Source organism: Hylobates moloch, unplaced genomic scaffold (assembly GCF_009828535.3).
Source record: "Hylobates moloch isolate HMO894 unplaced genomic scaffold, HMol_V3 SCAFFOLD_12, whole genome shotgun sequence".
NCBI lineage: Eukaryota > Metazoa > Chordata > Mammalia > Primates > Hylobatidae > Hylobates > Hylobates moloch.
In genome coordinates, this window is record NW_026652287.1 from 6,548,949 (window position 1) to 6,559,175 (window position 10,227).

A 10,227-nucleotide genomic window follows, 5' to 3' on the forward strand; every position below is an offset into this window, starting at 1 on the left:
TAGGGAGTGTGCCAGACTCATTTATGGCCTCCAGATTCATGGCCAGAAGAGTAGGTAAAGAGGCAGCTGTGACCACTGGTTGATAGGCCTCCCAGCAGGCAAGATGGCTCTAGGTGGTTTGTGGTCCACACTGACTGGGGTCTCACTGACAGTAGCAGGTTGTAGGGTCACACCTCACTAAGTACGTTGTTTCACTTTCCTCCCCAACAAGAGCACTGCTCCCTGTGGGTTGCCTGAAGATTTAAGCTACTTAATATACGCTTAGTTGCCATAAAATACCATGAGGGCTGCGTCGCTTATTGGGTATGCTTACTCTCATTTTACAAGGATACGAATTGGCTTTTATTTTATTTTATTTTATTTTATTTTAGTGAGTCAGTTCCTGCCTTATGAGGCACAAGTGTGAATCCATCCCAACTCACAGAATAATAGCAAATCAATAGTGAACCTCCCCAACCCACTGGCCCCAAGATGCTGTTCTGCAGCTGGTTCATACTGAAGTTCTATCTGAGGTCAGAGGCTTACACGTTGTAAGGATTTTGTTTTACTCCAAGCCATTTGTTTTTTCCTTCTATCTCAGATTTGCCTGGATATGAAAATATGCTGCAAAATTATAATCTTTGCTCCTAATGTGTATGGCTAAGTTGCTTGTCACTTTTAGCAGCATTTTCTGTTTAATGACCATTCTCCTTTTAATTCAAGTATTAAGAATCTGTAAAAGACAAAGTGCATATGATAATGCTTAATAACCTCTTGTTAATTTATTATGTATTAGTATGCTCAGTAGCTACCGTATATAGCCCGAATAGAGCCTACTTTGTTACAGTCTCCAAAATTCTTGTGCTAATGCAATGAGACAATCTTTGCTCAATAGCAGAACAGTGTCTGACATATGCTAAGTGCTCAATAAAAATCAGCTAGTACTTTTATTAAAGATATTTAAGTTATTCACTTATTAACTCTGCATGGAACAACTGTACAAGAGGCTCTGTGTACACCAATCAAGACAGAAGGAATGTTTATTTAGACTAAACTTAGTCTAGGTTTTGAGATCCCAGGAGCATAGACAGATACTGGGGAAGAGTAAGATAAGTTTACACAGCCTGGCCGAGATGGTGAAACCTCGTTATCTACTAAAAATACAAAAAAATTAGCTGGGCATGGTGGAGGGTGCCTGTAATCCCAGCTACTCGGCAGGCTGAAGCAGAGAATTTCTTGAACCCAGAGGCAGAGGTTGCAGTGAGCTGAGATAGTGCCACTGCACTCCAGCCTAGGCAACAGAGTGAGACTCCATCTCAAAAAGAAATAAAAAAAGATAAGTTTACACATATTGCTTGAGCTTCTCTTTAATTCATTTAATTTCGTAGTTATACAACAACAGATTAGCTTGGTTTTATCTGTATTTACTCTTGGACTTTAACCAAGCAATGGATGGCTCATTCCTGGGAGAAGAGGAAATGACACGACAGTGTGCTGTAACTGATGACAAAGCCTTAGTGGCAGAGCCAGAATCAACAGCCGTCTGCCCCCAGTGTTAGCATTTTTCTCAGTGTCAATAATAGCAATATTAACTGAGATGTATCCATGTTTACTTCATCACAGATAACTTATTTAATTTGCCCAAGACCCTGGTGAGGGATTAGCCTCATTAAACAACTCTTTATGAAACAAATCTTAAATCAACACAGGAGACCCTCAGACTCCAGATTTTGTGCTCATTATATGTAGTTTTTTTTTTCCAGGTCTTTCTACTTTTCAATATTTTAGGTGATAGAATTATCATTTAAAAAAATGAACTTAACAGTGCTAAGCCTTAAGTTCAATATTATGTTCAGAGAAAGCTTTCCAAAAAGGGAAAAGCAATGAAAATAAAACCTTGTCAGGTTTGGTACTTTTTTTTTACTAATTCTCAATTTCATTTTCTATTATGGTTTTAAAGGTAGAAAATATATATTTTATCCTTTTTGTTATTTATTTGTTTTAATATTGAAAGCCTCTCAGGGGTGTACTACCCAGAATCTCTGCTCACATTTGCCTGCCTTACCTTTCCCCCAGAGACATAGGTGTTTGTATCATCTGCCCCTCTCTGAGCTTTTGGGGTACCCCTCCCTGGTGCAATGCTTCACGTTTAGCTGAGACATTACCATAGGTTGATTGAAGGATCTCCTGGAAGTGCTGCCTCATCTCTCTTCCACATGGCCAAAGTCAAAGCAAGCAGAAAGAGGCACACAGAAGCCCCCCCACTGAAAATACAAAGCCCACTGGGAATTTATTTTTTCTCATTCAGAAAAAGGTGACTTTTTACTACCCTCATAGAGAAAGTAGAAATTTCCTCTTCTCAGAAATATCCATGAGGATCGATACTGGCTATTGATTAAAGTTTAAATCTGACATTCACTTCTATTATTCCATGAATATCACATGTTCCATGGATCTCGACATGTTGACGGTGTCTAGCACAGCCTTAGACTGCAGTCACAGCAAGAAGCTGAGGACTCGCCAGTAGAACATTCTTGAAACAAACTTCTTAAATGTTTTCTGAAATGCACTTAAGGACATTTCCTGGCATATCCTCATTCATTTATCTAAATCCCTAGTTTGCTAAATTCAAACCCTAGCAGTACAAAGTTTAGAGATGATGTGTTTTCATGTATTCACTACTCACTGGAAAAATTAACTCTTCCTACTATTTTTCCTAGAACTGTACCTTTAAAGGTCTGGAAAGCAGTGGAAAGGCAGAACAATAGGTCTAATTACGGAGATATTCTAGTTTTAATCACCTAGTAGTACCCATACTATTATTTGTGTGATCATGAAAAATAAAAATAAAAACTAATTGTGTGGGTAAACTCTGATTTTAAAAACCATTTTTCTAATATTTAGCCTTGTCAGCACATATAAAAGAAATATTTTTGCATTTATAATATTTTAGGGGCTAAAGTACACTGATTAAATGTACTGTTCTGAGCGAATCATAAGTAATGCAGCCTTTACATTTTGGACTATCAAAAATGCCATTCACATTTAATTACATCTCATCACCAATCTTTCTTAACGGCCATTTAAGGCTTTAAACTCATCAGAGCAACATCCAGTTCTAAAGAGGGTCTTCTAGTCCAATAGCACCCACTTCCTAGGTGTATGTCAACAATGAATTCATTCCCTGATTACCTTAACAAAGGTGGGTTGCATGCTTTCTAAGGGCCAGGTGTTTTGTTAGGTTTATTCGTATTTGTTTTATAACTTCACATATGTTAGCATCATCACTTTATAGGAAAGAAAACTGAAGATTAGAGAATTTAAGTAGTTTGCCCAAAAAGCACTTTATCATTAAGTTTGAATTTGGATCTGTGGCTTCCTCTGTAACCAAATATTACAATTTCAGTGTCGACTTTTCTCATTGGAAAGGGTATTGAAATGGTGTTTTAGTGGGTCATCCTACTAAACGCTTCCCTCCTTCCTTCCTTCCTTCCTTCCTTCTTTTTTTTCTTCTTGACTTTACTGGGATTTTTTAAAAATCTCTTTTTCTAGCAATACAAAAGTTTGAGTAAGCAAAAGATTTCTGTCAAAGTGATAATTTGTCTATGTGAAGCAAAACATCTCAACTTACTGAAAAATTTATTTTTAAACTCCAAGCCTGCTTTCTAGTTGGTGACACACGTCTGAATCTCAGAGGAAAATTTTGGCCCTGGCAAAGATGTGGCACTCATCAGCCTAGGGACAGTACCTGGAACAAACAAACAAAAAATTATAAAAGTGGGTGAGATATCAAAGGAGAGTGTGTGGATTGAGAAGACCAGTTGGCTGACACAAAAAAAACAGCCAACCAACTAATCAGCCAAAAAACAAGCCAGCCCTCAGGGAACAGGCTCATGCAGAAGGCAGGCAGAGGCCAGGGAACCAGGCGGGAGTAAGAGGATGATAGCTGAAGTCAGAGAGAGGCCTGGTGGCTGAGAAAACCGCAAGAAATAAAGAAGAGTTGGGTATAAATCTACTATCCTAAATCTGAATTATCAAGGTCAACCTTTAACCAAAATCAGTATCTAAATGTTGCTAAAGAATAATAGCAGCCCATTGGACAACCAGGATCCCGAGATCCTGGTCTCTAAAACTAACTCATCTGGAAGAATCCAGGACTCACTGGAGACTGGCTGGTTCCAAGCCTTGGGGCAAAAATAAATTCAGAAGGTGGCAGCAACTTGCTGATGTTGCTGGAAAGCAAGAATACGTTTTAAATATCAAAAGGAATGCTAAAGGGGCAGAGAAATTTAATAAAAGGCTTTTATGAGCCCAGTTGTTCAAAGCTTTAAAAACAAAACTCACAGCAATGGATTATTGAAATAAGTTGAGTTAATGAAAGGTGGTGAGTTAATTATATTCAAAGGAAAAAAGGATTCAAAAGGGAGACTATAATAAGATATTTTTATTGGAATAAGTGTGTGGCATTTGTGTGTGTCTCCCTCTCTGAATGTGTGTGTGTGTGTGTGTGTGTGTGTGTGTGTGAGAGAGGAGAGAATTTTACTTACTCTGTTAATCACATGGACATATGTATGTGTGACAAAATTAATGGTATCAATTGTATGATGTTTTAGAATATGTTGGAATTGAACTATAGTAATGTTTTATAATAACTGACATTTTGTGTGTTCTGTCTATTATTTAGGGTTTATTAAGTAATAAGACAAGAACAGCCATTTAAAAATGTCATTTAATTTCTCTAAGGAAATTTAAAGAATGTGGAACTGAATTTGGTACTGAATGTTCAAAGGCCTAAAAGTTTTTTCTAAGTCTTTATGTATATTTAAACAAAACCACGTAAATTTTGTTGTGTTTCTCCTTTTCTACTCCTGAATGCACTGAATGACTGTTTTTTATTCTGGTAATGATATGACTGTATGTGTGTGCAATGAAATTAAAATTAATTGCATCAATTGTATGATTTTTTTTTGTCCCAGAGAGCCTGGATTAATAGAAGTCCAGTTTCAATCAGGCAATTATCAACAGTGCCCAAACAGGACTGAAAATATTTATTTGATTTGTCAGTAAACGTGGAGTAGAGTGACCTCAGCAGAGCCAATTCAATTGATTGAGCGTTAAGGCAGGAATACTGGAAGGTGTGTGTCCTTGATGGTATTAGTCCCTAAAACGAAAGAGCCAGACAGAAACACAAGAAGTGTGCAGAACGCCAATGTGTGTGTATCTCATAATGTCTGGAAGTGGCCCTGCCAGGAAGGAAGAATATGGATAATGTGCAGAACAAAATCAGTAGCTAATACATCAGTCTCACCAAGAGCTAAAGCAACTGAGCAGGAAGTCTGACTCCAATCAGAACTGGGCAATGTGAGACGGGAATCCAAGGTGTTAGGCTGTAAGGTTATTGAGCTTTGAAACAGGGACAAATAAAACACTCAAAAAGGCCGAACAAGGCAGTCCATGGGGTGAGAAAAATCACTCAGTGCATCTGCTGCCCCAGAGCTGCTCCCAGCTGAAAAGCTCTAATCTTTAGCTAACTGAATCGCACTGAGGAGGTAACTTCAACAATTTTTGAAGAATAAATTCCAATTTGCCTGGGATAGTAATTCCAATTTTCTGGAAATGTTAAAATGATTTCCTTAGTATCTCTTTAAGCTCAGGAAAATTTAGAATCAACAAAACAGATAACGAATGATATCAAATCTGTATACTGTATTTATTTGCTAAGGTAAGGAGTAATTGGGGAACTTTTTTGTACTTAAAACATTTGTAATTGTTAAGACAATTTGTGTTATTAGGTTACAGATTCATCTTTCTTTTCCAGTTAAAATGCAATTTAGAAATCAATTTTTGACTTTTGTCTTTAAGTTGAAAACTATAAGAAATTAAATACAAAAACAATAATAGAATGTAAAAATAACATTTATTTATGATATTTCTGGGCTTGTTTAAATACTTAAGATAGTTTTGCTTATTAAATAGCATATGAATTGCTTAACAAGATAGTGTATATATTCAATTTACAAATACAGTTTAAAATATTTAAAGAAATTTAGTTAAGGCTTTCAAAATTATCTTATAAATATTCAAACAGATTTGCAAATAAAATATTAAGACTTGTAAGTTGGACATAATGACTTATGGAAAATCGTTTAAGTTTGGCATTTTATTTACTTGAATATTTTGATTAGTAATTTAAAAGGCAAGGAGCCACAGATAGTCTTCTCCATGCACTGAAGCCACCCTTCAAGGCAACAACTCAAACTAACAAAGTGAAATGAGCTGCTACTGGGACACGGACCACTCTGGGAGGGTGGGTGGAAAGACAGAGGAGCAGGAAACAGAAGCTCATTCATGGAAACCACAGGAAAAATAAACCAGAGCTGCCAAGAGAAGCACAGAGGATCTTCAAAATATAATACTAAGGGGAATATAGATCTAGACGGCAGTGCAATATTTGTGAGTTTAAAACACAGGCATACACAACCTGTAATTATACACTATGCAAAGGTTCAAAGATACCACACAAGGGCATACGTCAAGCACATGGGCACCTCCACAAGGAAGGGGTGATGGTAGAGGAGAGAGGGGAATAAAATGAGAGGGCCTGGCAGGAACAGTCGTGATAGGACCATAAACAAAGGAGCAGGATCAACCAAACCCATGGCTACCTGTGTTTTAAATTGCTTTAAAAGAAAAAAGAAAAGAAAATAGGGACAGAAAGGAGAGACAAAGGAAAATGAACTAACAACCATGCACTGGGGTTGATTCTATCCTGATCTGATTTGCAAAACGCCCTTCAACTCAGCCTTCCTGTTGCAGGTTGGAAAATACATATAGCTTATAGTGGGGAAACTAGATATATACATCTTCAGACTCACTTGGCTCAGTAAAATACCAAACTTCATGTAGTTACTATTCTAAGAGCAACTTCTTTCTTTTGCCTGTCCCATCACTGGGATCCGATACACACTAAATATTGGTGATAATTATGAGAATAGTAACTGGAGTCTGCATTTCCAAATGTGTGGATGAAGATAAGGTTCCCTTTTCAATTTTTTAAATATTACCATTTCTCACCATCCCCCAAATGTGTACAAGTCATTCTGAAATGAAACACCAACTATTCACACATTAACTGAAGCAATTAATTTTTTGCCCCTTCTTCCCTCTTTTTGTTCCAACCATTAAGAAATGTGAGAAACTAATTCGTCTTTATGTAAATTTAAATTAAACCATGTAAATTTTGCTGTGGGTGTTTCTCCTTTTCTACTCCTGAATGCTTTGAATGAATAGTATTTATTCTGGTAATGAGATGACTATATGTGTGTGTGGGATGAAATTAAAATTAATTGCATCAATTATATGATATTTTTTGTCCCAGAGAGCCTGGATTAATAGAAGTCCAGTTTCAATCAGGCAGTTACCACCCGTGCCCAAACAGGACTGAAAGTATTCATTTGATTTGTCAGTAAAAGTGGACTAGGGGGCCGGGCGCAGTGGCTCACACATGTAATCCCAGCACTTTGGGAGGCCGAGGCAGGTGGATCACGAGGTCAGGAGATTGAGACCATTCTGGCTAACACAGTGAAACCCCGTCTCTACTAAAAAAAAAAAAAAAAAAAAAAAATTAGCTGGGTGTTGTGGCCTGTAGTCCCAGCTACTCAGGAGGCTGAAGCTGAAGCAGGAGACTGGCGTGAACCTGGGAGGCAGAGTTTGCAGTGAGCCGAGATCATGCCAGTGCACTCCAGCCTGGGCGACAGAGCGAGATTCCATCTCAAAAAAAAAAAAAAAAAAGTGGACTAGAGATTTCTGCAGAAGCCTCTGACATTCCCACACTTTACCCCAGGACAAACTTCAAGGTGGGAAATGGGTCAACAAAACAAAGGTAAGAGTTTCCAATTTCCAAAGGTGGGAATTGTCTGTAGGACAGAGGTGCAGAAACACTTTCCCATAAAGGACCAGATAGTGCATATTTTAGACTTTGTGGAAGAAGAGGCAAAACTGAGAATATAACATAAGTGACAAGAAAGGAAACTCCTGGTTTCTCCACCCCATCTGCTATTTCCATGTTACTCACCACTTCAGATGCTGGGCTGCAATGCTATGAGCCTGCCAGCTGGATGGAGCCTCTGAGAGTGGAGGGGGAAACAGGGTGGAGCTTGGTATCTGCAGCCCACAGTGCTTGCCCACTCAATCCCTGATGGCTGGACATAAGTAAAACAGGCAGCTGCTTGGGGTTGGCTCACAGGCCATGGGCCACTGACCCTTACTCTAAGGAGTCATATCTACCCATAAAATGAACAATCCATGGATGAAGACACTTAATTGAGAAAAGGGAGTATAATAATTACTGGATGAGAGGGCAGGTCTTTAATCTGGGTGATGGCAGGAGCAATGGATTCACCAAACCCCTTTAATTTTCCTGCTAGCCACACTACTGGACTATATTGCCCAGCATCCCTTGCAGTTAAGTTGGGGTCATGTGACTTGGCTCTGGCCAATAAAAATGATGTGAGCCTGGCAGTAGAAGTTTCTGCAAGATTCCAGATTCCAGGGTGGCCATAGCAGCTGTGTGTTATGGGGTCATAATGCGGAAAGACCAGGGTCTTCAAATGACTACATAAAGCAGAGGTTTTGCCACCGCCCCCCACACTTGGGATTGTAATGCAAAGAAGAAATAAATCTTTATTTATGAAAACCACTGGCATTTGGGGGTTGTTACAGCAGTCAGAAGACTGTGACTAATAGAGGCAGCAAGAAATAGAGGGGGGAGAGAACGGTGACCATGTGTGTTATCCTGCAAAAGGGGCTCACTGTCCAATGTGCTGGAAGCCAGTACTATGACAATGGGTTTCTGAGAGAAGGAAAGCTTTATACTCACAAGGAGAGAGGGGTGAAGCTCAAACCTGCGCTAGTTTCTATTAGAAAAGGTTCACAGGGTGGATTCTGAGATTAGTAGGTAATTGGTGGAAGGAAAAGGGAGGTCTGGAAAGTCCTTGGGCATGTACAATAATCTTTTTGTGCTAACTCATGTGCAATTGCAGGGGAAGTTAATATGAAACATGCAGTGAAAATTCAGGCTGTGATGTCAGTAGGCTCGTCCTGCACAAACTCCAGTCATCCATATTGGTTGCACCTGATTTCAGTCAGTTATTTTTATCTCATAAGCAAAGTTTCAGTGCTTCAGCAAGTTGTTTCTTTTCTTTTCTTTCTTTCTTTCTTTCTTTATTTATTTATTTTGAGACGGAGTCTCGCTGTGTTGCCCAGGCTGAAGTGCCATGGCGTGATCTTGGCTCACTGCAAGCTCCACCTCCTGGGTTCACGCCATTCTCCTGCCTCAGCCTCCTGAGTAGCTGGGACTACAGGCGCCTGCCACCATGCCCGGCTAATTTTTTGTATTTTTAGTAGAGACAGGGTTTCACCATGTTGGCCAGGATGGTCTCGATCTCCTGACCTTGTGATCCACCCGCTTCGGCCTTCCAAAGTGCTGGGATTACAGGTGTGAGCCACCGCGCCCGACCATTGTTTCTTTTCCTATCTGCCGTCCCACATCCTCAAGAATTTCTGTGAGCTACTGGTTTCTTTAACTTTTGGGGGCAGAGTTTCATAATGAGGAACCCACACCTCCTAGAGAGGGGATGTTTCTGAAAGGGTCATCACTGAGGAGCAGAGGTGGACTAATACAAGATGAGACAAGACATGCCAAGATAGAGGGCAGCCTTCTCAGTGAGAGGCTGTCATTTTCAGAGAGAAATAAGCGTGTTTTCTCCATTTCGTCTGCCTTCTGGTAAGCTATCATCCTGTGGTATCTTTGAGATGAGGCACCCGTACTGTGCTCTGAAAGGAACAATAAAATTACCTGACAGTCTTCAAACTAGGTGAGAGATAAAGGACAATGTTAGGAGTATCCACAAAACCATGAGTATACAGAATAAGAAGAAACTATAAACTGAGAATAGAGAGAGTCAGCAACAGTGGAAGACGCGGATTTTAGGTAATTGTGCCCTGTATGAACACCACAGGAAAGCCAGCCTTATGCTGTCTATCCTAGAGGAGTCACTGGGGAAATATCCTAGCAAAATTACTATGTTTAACATGAAGTTTTCAACAATCAGAACTTACAGAGTACAGTGGTTAAGAGTGTGGGCTTGGAAGCCGAACTGTGTGAGTTAAATCTTGTATCATTTGCCAAGTCTGAGACCTAGAGCAAATTTTCACCAAGCCCCTTTCATTTTCCTGCTAGCCACATGA

The 10,227-nt window shown here is 39.4% G+C and overlaps 1 long non-coding RNA gene across 2 annotated transcripts; it reads right to left on the reverse strand.

Moving 5' to 3' along the window:
- Positions 1-454: 454 nt before the first annotated feature.
- LOC116479650 (uncharacterized) lies at positions 455-8,464 on the reverse strand. 2 transcript variants are annotated; one of them, XR_009209108.1, is made up of 4 exons: positions 8,328-8,464; positions 8,054-8,180; positions 3,611-3,727; positions 455-712 (listed from the first exon to the last, which is right to left on the reverse strand). It is a non-coding gene; the product is annotated as an uncharacterized LOC116479650 (long non-coding RNA). The 2 variants fall into 2 exon arrangements; XR_009209107.1 differs by having other exon boundaries at positions 8,054-8,464.
- Between the last annotated feature and the right edge of the window lie 1,763 nt (positions 8,465-10,227).